A 13,090-nucleotide genomic window follows, 5' to 3' on the forward strand; every position below is an offset into this window, starting at 1 on the left:
ATAATATAATATACAAATTAATGTATATAATATATATTTAATTACATTACGTTATATATGTATTATATATATATATATATATATAGTTGTCAGAAGAATGGAATCCACACGGATTCACTTTCTTCAAAACAAATACAATGGTCATTCTTTTGTCATGTAGTCCAAAAGGTTCAAGCCAAAAAACAAGCAATGGCACACGGATTCACTTTCTTTCAAAACAAAAGAATGGTCAAACCATGCAATGTAGTCCAAAAGGTGCAAGCAAATATCAAGCAGTGCATTGACAAACGGACAAGACAGTTATGCATTCAATCCGTGTATCATTATTCTGTCTTATTCCACTTTCTTACACACGGATTGGATAATCAATTATTGTTCCCAAGTGAAACAATACCATTCAAGCGGTGCAAAACCATCAGCACAGGACGGTTATTCATTGAATAACCATATCAAGACCACGGAATAACCATATCAAGACCACGGCATCTCCAATTGAATGCATTAAACATTTATAATGATGCCGACTTGGTGTGAAGATGGAATCAAATAGAAACAAATATATATATATATATATATATATATATAACAGTTATTTCAACACCAATTGAATCACTACATATCATTGGCAACAATAACTTGGTGTAGAAATTTGAAAACGCAAAGATAACAGTTTTCTTAAATTTTAAAAATCAATCACACGCTATACAATCATGATTTGAAAACCTGGCTCTGATACCAATTGAAGGAAAAATTCTAGTTTTTCATCTCATGCAAAACCCACAGCGGAAGCAACGAACAAGGATCTATTTCATTCATGGTTGATAACGTGCACTATGTAAATTTCAGAATTTAAGAACAAGATAGCGTACCTTGGTGTGGAGAAATTCAAAACAAAGATTAGAAGCATTTAGGAACACTTTTAATCTTCACTCCAATTCCACTTTACGCCAAAGATGTGTGGTCTCTCAATTAGTTTTTCAAAGGGAGAATGAAAGTGTGTCTCACACTCTCTCACACACCGTTTCTTTTTCTTTTCTAATCTCTTCTAATAAAAATTCTGTATGTTTCTCCATTTATAACTAATTGATTATCTAATTGGGTTGGCCTATTGGGCCTTTCCAATTGGGTTTTAGTGTGTGGCTTGAAGTGGGACCAAAAGGGACCAATAAGACACTAGCTCCAATGGGCCTTGGGCTTTTCCGTCAACTCTTGACAAGTCCAAAGTTACCATTAATTATATTTAATACCACTATATAAATATAATTGTACTCTAGGCCTTATTAATAAATTATATTCCAAGACTTTATTATACACGTAACCCCTTCATAAAATATTCGTAGTAACACAAAGTCATAAATGTAGACTGCCACTTTGTAAATTACTACATCTTATCCTTGAGTACCCAGTTTAATTCTTTAAAGTTATTCATTATATATTTATGAAATCCAATTTCATAAATATATACTTTAGTAATTTCTTACTAAAGTGGTTAGGTCTAACTCTCTGAATAAGTGAAACCATTAAACTTATCTCAAGGGAATATTTTATATCTCTATCAAGAGACTATGAATTCCATATTGAGAATATATGTTCCATCAACACTAAATGTGGCTGCCCAACATACTGAGGTTTTGACCGTCACTTCAGATCTCACTCCTGATATATCAAAGCAACCTACACTTCATGATCATGTCCATTATTCTCTCAGGATTAAGAGTTCATGCAAATAGAAGTCGTGAGATTTATTATTCATTTGACAGTCGTTAGAAGAATAATAAATCTCACAGCGGTCCTGTTCAATATGTTTTAACTCTTAAAACATATCAACATATCAACTAGAAGTTTCCACTTCCATGATCAAGACAAATCATCTTAGTTGACATGTTATAGTCTTCGCAGATGAAATGCCCAATTTCATCACCGACTACGAACTATAAATTCTGAGTTTACAAAGAACTTGTGATTTACATCTTCTGTGACTTTTCACATAAATCATATACAATGCATCTCATGGACTATATGATAATGTCTCATATTCATGTTACCATTATTTTAGATAATAATAAAATAACTTTATCAATCACAATATTAAGTCATACATCATGTCATACATAATGTCATACATAATATCATATATAGCATCATACAATAGGATTTAAGGGCACTAATCCTAACACAAAGCATTCCTTGGAAGCTTGACTTCCACATTGACAATAGAAGAAGGCAAACCAAGCCCATATTTAGGGAGAATCATGAACTATCTCCAGTTTTATCGAATCTTGCCATGAGCAATGAGCAAGACATTCATTTATCCTAGATCATTTCATTCTCAAGAACATTCAAACAGTATTGGGACCACCTCAGTCATGGTGATTCACTTGACAAATCTCAAATCCACGAGAAATCAGCGCTAGCTACTTCAGCAATACAATGTCAGAACTTGCTCGTAATGAGTGCCTACATGTGAACCATGGAGGAAGAGCAAAGGGATTAAATTTGGGACATGCTTTAATCAAGCCAACGAGACGTTATTCACATCGCATTCTTCAATGAATAGTAACGAGTAAACACCTGAGCATTTGTGATAGAGCCATTCACCTGCTCAACATATGGGCGATAGTGCCCCATCAAAATTTCAAGGAATTGTATTAACATCCCTTCTTGTTGTACTCATTTTGCCTTTAATAGGTCTCTAATGTGGCACATTGCCTTGACAGGTCATTTCGATGATTGACGTGAAAATGAAGTTTGTTACTTGTGCCTCATAAGAATGTTCACTGCAGATAAAATAATCTTCATCCCAAGAAGTATGCCAAGCATGGAATCAATCACCTAAGGCTTCTTTACAAGGGGAAGACCTCCATCTCCTAAGTGGATCTTTGCAAAAGCTTCTGGGTGTTAGGAATGCCGTCTATCGGAAACACTGGAACCCAGGTTTAACCTTGTCACTTATCCCAGCATTATCTCAACAAAATCTTCTCCCATCTCGGTTGGCTTTGGTTTGTTGCAATCTTGTACACATTTTTCAAAAAAAAAGAGGGATTCTTCAAAATAAGATCAAAGCATAAAGGTTCAAATCAAAGCATCAAATCATGAAAATTGTGTTTTGAAATGCGTGCATCTTTCAAGAGCGGCAAGTTAATGCCAAAACCCCTTTTGTGGGAAAAGAGTTGTTTGGGTGAAGTGGTTGTTCCTTACCAGAGATAAGGGGCATGTGACCTCCAAACACTCACCTCATGATATCCAATCTCAAAACTCCACATTCCTAAAACATTCACCACTTTTGCAAAGTGCCCATTCAATTCTTGGCAATCAACCCCCCTGGGAGGTCCTACCTAAGATTGGTGTGGACCCTAAATCATCGAATGACCATATGTTCAAGTTTCTTTGACCAACTGATTAGATTTGAAATGATGGAGGCATTTTTTTCAGCTGTCCAAACAGTTATATCACTTGATAGCACTTTTAAGGCAAAAAGAAATTGTTTTTCAAAAACTTACTCGAATTTATAATTTGGCACATAAGCTCCTAAGGCTAAGAAGTAAGTGTTCAAGATGACGGAGAAAGGCATTCATTTCATTGTTGTCCCGCTTGTAGAGAAGTATCCCTTGTTAGCCCAGTTGAGCCTGTTAAATTCTTTTCTTGTTTAACCAAGTCAAGGATTATGTCCTACATTGGGGCAGGTTACATGGTTACAAGGACCTCATGCTAGGTGACTTCCAATATTTGAGTCCATTAGATGAGTTCCTAATTGAAAAAACTGAGAAAAGAGCCCAAATCAAATGACAAAAGTCATAGGCAATCAAGTCAAATAAAGCCCCAAGCGAAGAAAGGGCAAAAGGAAAAATTTAGCCTAAAATAATCAAGGAACATGGGCTAGAGAAAATAAAATGAAAGCCCCAAAAAAGAAATGGGCAAAATTCAAGAAATGGACACAAATTAAGGATATAGCTGAGCATGAGATGCAACTAAAATGTTTTTGATGAAGTATAATCCTTGACTTTAGGAAACCCTTCAAAGAATTTCACAGCCAAAATATCCTCCCGTGAGCCTAGGAAACCCATATCCTTACATTACGGTCTTGAGAAAGTCCTTCCTGATTGAGAGCGACTACTTAGTCTATGGAGCTTATGCCAAATAATCACCCACATGTGAAGGTTTTGAGTCTGATATCCTTCATTTCAAGCACCCAATTAACCCCAAGGCCACATTACAAAGTAATGAAAGACCTTACTGATCACTGAGGATCGATTGGTCGTGGCACATTGAAAATTTGGTCAATCATTGATGACGGAATCATCCGCTTATGCCAAGGCGTCATGCCTCAAAAAGGGTAGGGTCCTCTCCCAACCCACCCGATGGGTTCAAAAAGCCAAACACATCATTCATGTTTTCCCTACATAGCTTAAAAAGGGACGCCCATGCATTTGGTAAACACAAGCACTTTGCTCAAGAAATCCTTGCTTGGTGAGCATGTTCCCTATTCAGGGAAAATGATAGCCGTCGAGCACATACACTCTTAAACCACATGATCATGAATGAATTTCCAAAATTTCTGAACCAGGTTTTCAAAACCAATTGAAACAGAAGGGAAAAATAATGATCCTGAAAGATTTCAAATCCTCTAAACTTTTCAAGTCCAAAAAAATCCTTGAGGATTATTCATTTCTTCCCAAGGAATTTCCAAAAAATATGCAGTTTTAAGATTGCAGCAGCTTATGCAAGCCTCCCTTCATCATTACTAGGCACCTTCAAAAAGACCTAAACCCAAAAGATTCAAATGCTTAACCCCAGGTTTTATATACCATTTGAGCATCACTCCCCTAAACACTTTTCAAGCCTCCCAAACTCATCCCAACCGAGGATGCCTGAGTCATTGTTTCAGACATGACCCCTAATGCCCAAGGGTTGGCTCCAGTCTCAATCTTGATATTGGGGAAGTTTTATTTTTGAAATTTTCAAACCATAAATGGCATTCCCTTTATTAAGTGCAATTCAAGATATCCACAAGGAGAAGGAGGAATCTCTCCCCGTGAGAGCCTAAATAGGTGCCTAGCATGTACAATACATCAAGACCATACAGAACTCAACATCTAGGCATTTCTTGTGTAGATATGACCAAGAGTGTCAGCATTTCCAAGATGATATCTTGCTCGAAACTTTGAATTCAAAATTTAGTAGATTAAGGGACCCATTGTCAATTCGGTTTGCAAATCCAAAATGTTAAGGACATATTTTATGTAATTGGCTATTCCTTTGACAAAATGCACTTTACTTGTAATTGGGTAGATCTAGGATGGGTTTAGTACTTATGAAACATGTTGTTCAAGCCAAGTATTAAAGTCATGAAGATTGGACCAAGAAACAAGTGAAGAAAAGCTGTTCATTAAAGCTGGACAGATTCTCGATAGCTGCCAACAGATAATATCTATTAAGGATTAATGAATCTCAACAGATAGCTCGATTGATATATCTATCGAGATCTCAATAGATAGCTCGATAGCTATATCTATCGAGAATTACGAAATTCATATTTTCAAATCTGATTTTAGGCCCATGCTGACATGTATGTGTAGGGTTTCTTTTCTCACAACCCTAGACATATATAAGGCTTATTTTAAAGGCTGTCACATAAGAGAATACAAGGAGAACATATGCAAAAAGTGACTGTGTGCTTATTCTATCTAAAACAAGCTACTGCGTCTTTGCGCCTTAGGGTTTGGTAACCAAGTGCTTTTTGATCTTCATTGTTGATGAAGCGAAGAACTTTGTATTCAACATCTTCTTCAAGTTGGTGAGTTAGTCAAGTATTGGGAGCCGTGCATCATTGTTAGTCACATACTAGGATCCGTGCAAAAGGGTGGCGTTCATGTATTGAAGAGTTTAGAGGTTCAGAAGTGGTAGAAGGTTGTTGCTGTAAGTTTATCTACGGGGATTGTAGAGTCTAGGGATAAAGGTTTTGTACTAGATCTAAAACTTCTCTTTACTACAGTGAATTACTTTTCGGGACGGTTTCTCCCTAGGTTTTTTTTTCTATGAAACTAATTTGTTTAATTGGTTTTCCTAGGTCATCATATCTTGTCTTATTTACTTTTCTGTTGTGCATGATATTGACATGATATTAATGTTAGTTTGTTTTAACAAGGTTTATTCAAAATCAATCTAATTAAAAACTTGGGTTTAAAACTTGTTAATTCTATCAACCAGGGTCTAATTTTTCCAACACAGAACCCCGCAAAATCCTACACTAGAGCAGTTTATTTTGCACGGCTCCATCCACTTTGTGCTAATCAGTATGCAAGAACGGGTCCATCCCGCCAGGAATTTTTCTTGTCATGTCAAGAACTGCATAAAACCTACATTGGGGCAGCTTTTATTTTGTGCAGTCGCTCCCTTTTCCATCTCCCTCAATGGATCGCTCACTATCAGATTGAATCGGTAAACCTATGAGGATACAACACGATGCAAATGTTGCCAATATCACACATGTAGCCCTTTGAAAGACAATATCCAGAATTATACATGTAAGTCCTACCAAGAGACATTGTTTCTTGCATACATCAACAGCCCTTAGAAACCCTGACCCAACGTTTATAATTGAAACGCGAACCAAAGGTATAAGTTGACCTTGACCCGATGATTATAAAGAATCACGAACCAAAGGTATAAAGTTTGAACGCCACAAGGAAGAATCCTTGATAAGTTCACAGTTCTTGAAGAACCAAAAGAAGAGCAAAGCCTCACATTTTCTGAATTTTATTCAATAATACTATGAAAAACGTTTACAGACTTAAGGGCCTATTTAAGGGCTCCATAAAACTTGACAGACAAGAAAATATATTCTAAAATAACTCCTAATTGATACCTTACCATATCTAGAATCAAATTTGACCTAAAAAGTATTAAATGCACCTAAAAACAAGGAAATAAATCACCTAAACCTAAAATAACGTTTTTTACATAAAAATACCAAAATTAATAAATTACAATAATTAAACAATAAATTGTGTCCTACATCAGACCCCTCCACTTGAAACAAACTCGTCCTCGAGTTCAGCTTTGAAATCTGAAATCTTCCGCTCCAAATAAACAAATACTTTGAATGCTTTAATGACTTGATGCGGTTGTGAAACTTCAATCCTTCATAACGTGTAGCAGAAAATTTCTTCTCATCTACTTTCAATTTATTTGCAACATCAATCAACAAAGGGTTGATAATAAAATTAAAATTTTCTACTCCAAGAAAATCAACATATTGTATAGTCATCTTCATCAAATCAACTGAGACTAGAGGATTGTGAGTTGTGGACTCATCCTCATATTTAACCTCAATTGAATCCTCCACAATGTTCTCAATAATTACCATCTCTTTTTTTTTTTTCAAGTTTTTTTCTTTTTTTTTCACTTTTTTTTTTTGGATGATAACAGGAAATAAAAGATAAAATGATAGAAAACTGATTTTAGAACCTGTGCTCTGATACCAAATGATGCGAACCTCAATCGACACGCTTTGAGACCCAACAAAAATATTGGAATATTTAACCCAGGAAAGCTAAAAATCAGATTTATGATAGAAACCCTGACCCAACGTTTATAATCGAAACGCGAACCAAAGGTATAAGTTGACCTTGACCCAATGATTATAAAGAATCACGAACCAAAGGTATAAAGTTTGAACGCCACAAGGAAGAATCCTTGATAAGTTCACAGTTCTTGAAGAACCAAAAGAAGAGCAAAGCCTCACATTTTCTGAATTTTATTCAATAATACTATGAAAAACGTTTACAGACGTAAGGGCCTATTTAAGGGCTCCATAAAACTTGACAGACAAGAAAATATATTCTTAAATAACTCCTAATTGATACCTTACCATATCTAGAATCAAATTTGACCTAAAAAGCATTAAATGCACCTAAAAACAAGGAAATAAATCACCTAAACCTAAAATAATGTTTTTTACATAAAAATACCAAAATTAATAAATTACAATAATTAAACAATAAATTGTGTCCTACATCATAAGTCCTATCTAGAGGCATTGTTTCTTACATACAACAACAACCCTTTTAATGGCGACATTCAGAATCACACATGTAAGGCCTACCCAGAGGCATTGTTTCATGCATACAACAGTAGCCCTTCGAACGGTGATTTCCAGAATTATACATGTAAGTCCTACCTAGAGGCATTATTTCTTGCATACAACAGCAGCCCTTTGAAAGACGATTTCTAGAATTATACATGTAAGTCCTACCTAGAGGCATTGTTTCTTGCACACATCAACAGCCCTCTCAAAGGCAATTTCCATAATCACACGTCAATAGACCTCTTAAAGGCGATTTTTCTATGATGATACATTAGCCCTCTCAAAGGCAATTTCCTAGAATTATGCATGTAAGCCCTACCAAAAGGCATCGCTTCTCACATATGTCTACGGCCCTCTCAAAGGTGATTTATCTAGAGTTATACATATAAGTCCTAACTAGAGGCATTGTCTTTCATATACATTAGCAGCCCTCTCAAAGGTATTTTCCCAGAATCATACATTTAAGTCCTAATCAGAGGTGTTGTTTTTCACATATATTAGCAGCCCTCTCAAAGGCAGTTTCCAGAATCATACATATAAGTCCTAATCATAGGCATTGTTTTTCGCATATATTAGCAGCCCTTTCAAAGGCACTTTTCCTAAAATCATACATCAGTCCTCTCAAAGGCAGTTTCCAGAATCATACATATAAGTGTTGGAAAAACACATGGAAAATACGTCTTTGTAACTCATACAAAACATGCGCAATGTAAAATTAATGGATCTACTTCACTTGCAATTGATAACATGTACTATGTAAGTTTCAGAATTTAAGAACAAGAAAGCGTACCTTGGTGCGGTGAAATTCAAAACTAAAGATTAGAAGTACTTGGGAACACTTTTAATTTTCACTCTAATTCCACTTAATGCCCAAGAAGTGTGGTCTCTCAATTAGTTTCCAAGGAGAGAATAGGAGGGAGTCCAACACTCACATACAAGCCATTTCATTTCTTGTATGTTCTTAATGAAAATACTTATGAAAAAGTCTTCTGAAAACCTTAATGAAATTCTGTATATTTCTCTCCTTATATATAACTGATTATCTAATTGGGTTAGCCTTTTGGGCCATTCCAATTGGGCTCTTGTGTGTGGCTTGGAGTGGGACCAAAATGGACCAATAAGACACTAGCTCCAATGGGCCTTGGACTTTTCTGTCAACTCTTGACAAGTCCAAAGTTACCATTAACTATATTTAATACCACTATAAAAATATAGTTGCACTCTAGGCCTTATCTTTAAATTATATCCTAAGACTTTATTATACATGCAACCGATTCATTAAAATATTCATAGTAATACAAAGTCATGAATATAGACTGCCACTTTGAAGATTACTATATCTTAATCCTTGAGTACCCAGTTTAATCCTTTAAGTTATTCATTATATATTTATGAAATCCAATTCCATATATACTTTAGTAACTCCTTACTAAAGTGGTTGGGCCCAACTCTCCGAATAACCAAACCCCTTAAATTTATCTCAAAGGAATATTTTATATCTCCGTTAAGAGACTACGAATTCCATCTTGAGAATATATGTTCCATCAACACTAAATGTGGTTGCCCAACATACTGAAGTTTTGATCGTGACTTTAGATCTCATTCCTGATATATCAAAGTAACCTACATCTCATTATTAGACCTATTATTCTCTCAGGATTAAGAGTTGATGTTAATAGAAGTCGTGAGATTTATTATTCATTGGACAGTCATTAGAAGAATAATAAATCTCACAGCGGTCCAATTCAATATGTTTTAACTCTTAAAACATATCAACATACCAACTAGAAAACTCCATTTTCATGATCAAGACAAATTATCTTAGTTGATATGTTATAGTCTTCGCAGATGAAATGCCCAATTTCATCACCGACTATGAACTACATTTTGAGTTTACAAGGAACTTGTGATTTACATCTTCTGTGACTAAATCACATAAATCACATACAATGGATCTCATGGACTAAGATAATATCCCATTAGTTCATTTATAAATAGTCTCATATAATTAAACAATTTAATTATTTATGACATGCCAACAAATTGGATTTTAGGGCATAAACCCCAACAATAAGTCCTAATCATAGGCATTGTTTTTCACATACATCAGCAACCCTTTCCACACTTTCACAGTGTAGGAACTTCTCCTCTCTTGTTCCAGGAGCCATTATGATACTTGATACCCAACAACGGATCAGCACAATCGTCCATGCTTCCACGGTATCGGACCCTTTCCACACTTCCATGGTGTAGGAACTTCTCCTTTCTTGTTCCAAGAGCTATTATGGGGCTTGATATCCAACAACACAAAATTGTCCTTGCTTCCATGGTATAGGACCCTTTCACACTTCCACAGTGTAGGAACTTCTCCCCTTTTGTTCCGGGAATTATTATGGTGCTTGACACCCAACAATGGATCAACACAGTTTTCTATGCTTCCATGTTGTAGGACCCTTTCCACACTTCTACGGTGTAGGAACTTTTCCTCTCTTGTTCCAGGATCCATTATGGTGCTTGATACCTAACAATGGATCAGCACAGTCTTCTATGCTTCCACGGTATAGGACCCTTTCCACACTTCCACGATATAGGAACTTCTCCCCTCTTGTTCTGGGAATTATTATGGTGCTTGACACCCAACAATGGATCAGCACAATCTTCTATGCTTCCACGGTATAGGACCCTTTCCACACTTCCACTGATGTAGGACACAATTTATTGTTTATTTATTGTAATTTATTATTTTTGGTATTTTTATGTAAAAACGTTATTTTAGGTTTAAGTGATTTATTTCCTTGTTTTTAGGTGCATTTAATGCTTTTTAGGTCAAATTTGATTCCTGATATGGTAAGGTATCAATTAGGAGTTATTTTAGAATATATTTTCTTGTCTGTCAAGTTTTATGGAGCCCTTAAATAGGCTCTGAAGTTTGTAAACGTTTTTCATTATATATTATTGAATAAAAATCAGAAAAGGTGAGGCTTTGCTCTCTTTTGGTTCTTCAAGAACTGTGAACTTATCAGGGATTCTTCCTTGTATCGTTCAAACTTTATACCTTCGATTCGTGATTCTTTATAATCATTGGGTCAAGGTTAACTTATACATTTGGTTCGCGTTTCGATTATAAACGTTGGGTCAGGGTTTTTATCAAAAATCTGAATTTTAGCTTTCTTGGGCAAGTATTCCAATATTTTTGTTGGGTCTCAAAGCGTGTCGATTAAGGTTCACATCATCCACGGTGTAGGAACTTCTCCTTTCTTGTTCTAGGAGCCATTATGGTGCTTGATATCCAACAACGGATTAGCACAATCGTTCATGCTTCCACGGTATAGGACCCTTTCCACACTTCCACGGTGTAGGAACTTCACCCCTCTTGTTCCGAAAATTATTATGGTGCTTGACACCCAAGAATGGATCAACACAGTCTCTATGCTTCCACGATGTAGGATCCTTTCCACACTTCCGCGGTGTAGGAACTTCTCTTCTCTTGTTCTAGGAGCCATAATGGTGCTTGGTACCCAACAACAAATCAGCACAGTCTTCTATGCTTCCACGGTGTAGGACCCTTTCCACACTTCACGGTGTAAGAACTTCTCCTCTCTTGTTCCAAGAGCCACTATGGTGCTTGATACCCAACAATGGTTCAGTACAATCGTCCATGCTTCCATAGTATAGGACCCTTTCCACACTTCCACAGTGTAGGAACTTCTCACCGCTTCCACGGCGTAGGAACTTCTCAACGCTTCCACGGCGTAGGAATTATCATGGTGCTTGATACCTAACAATGGATCAGCATAGTTTTCTATGCTTCCACGGTGTATGACCCTTTCCACAATTCCGAAGTGGAGGAACTTCTCCCCTCTTGTTCTGGGAATTATTATGGTGCTTGATACCCAACAACGGATCAGTACAGTCTTTTATGCTTCCATGGTGTAGGACACTTTTCACACTTCCAAGGTGTAGGAACTTCTCGTCTCTTGTTCTTGGAGCCATTACGGTGCTTGATATCCAACAATGGATCAGCACAATCCTCTATGCTTCCATAGTATAGAAGCCTTTCCACACTTCCCTGGCGTAGGAACTTCTCCGTGCTTCCATGGCGTTGGAATCATTTATCAGACATACTATTTAGATATCCTCTATCTTCACCTAATCCTTATTTGGAGGCTATCTAGCAGCTGTGTCGTACATCTCTACAGTGGGTTATAGCGGCCGTCCTGTATGCTCACATCCCATCTTGAGGTTATAGTGACCATGTCATATGCCTCACCATCACACAGTCATCAAGTTCCTAAGAGTTTTTGAGTTCCTGATATACGGTGGGTTCACTAGCGACCGTGTTGTATGCTCACATCCCATCATGAGGTTAACTAGCGGTCGTGCCGTATGCCTCGCCATCACACAGTCATCAAGGTTCTAAGAGTTTCCAAGTTCCTGATCTACAGTGGGTTAACTAGCGGTAGTGTCGTATGCTCACATCCCATCTTGAGGTTACCTAGCGGCCGTGTCGTACGCCTTGCCATCACACAATTATCAAGTTCCAAAAGAAGTTCCGAGTTCCTGATCTATAGTGGGTTAACTAGCGGCCATGCCATATGCTCACATCCCCTCTTGAGGTTAACTAGCGGCTATGTCGTACGCCTTGTCATCACACAGTCATCAAATTCTAAAGAAGTGCCAAGTTCCAGATCTACAGTAGGTTAACTAGTGGCTATGCCATATGCTCACATCTCATCTTGAGGTTAACTAGTAGCCGTGTTATACACCTCGCCATCACACAGTTATCAAGTTCTTAAAAAAGTTTTCAAGTTCCTAATCTACGGTGGGTTAGCTAGTGGCCGTGCTGTATGCCCACATCCTATCTTAAGGTTAACTAACGGTTGTGCCGTATGCCTCACCATTTTCACTATTCCCCTTACCTATGTCTTGCATTTAAATTTCCACATCTTTTCACACCCATATAACACAGACAAAAAAGCAAAAAATCATGGCCAAAAAAAAAAA

The sequence above is a fragment of the Castanea sativa genome, chromosome 3 (assembly GCF_040712315.1).
Source record: "Castanea sativa cultivar Marrone di Chiusa Pesio chromosome 3, ASM4071231v1".
In the NCBI taxonomy this organism is placed as follows: domain Eukaryota; kingdom Viridiplantae; phylum Streptophyta; class Magnoliopsida; order Fagales; family Fagaceae; genus Castanea; species Castanea sativa.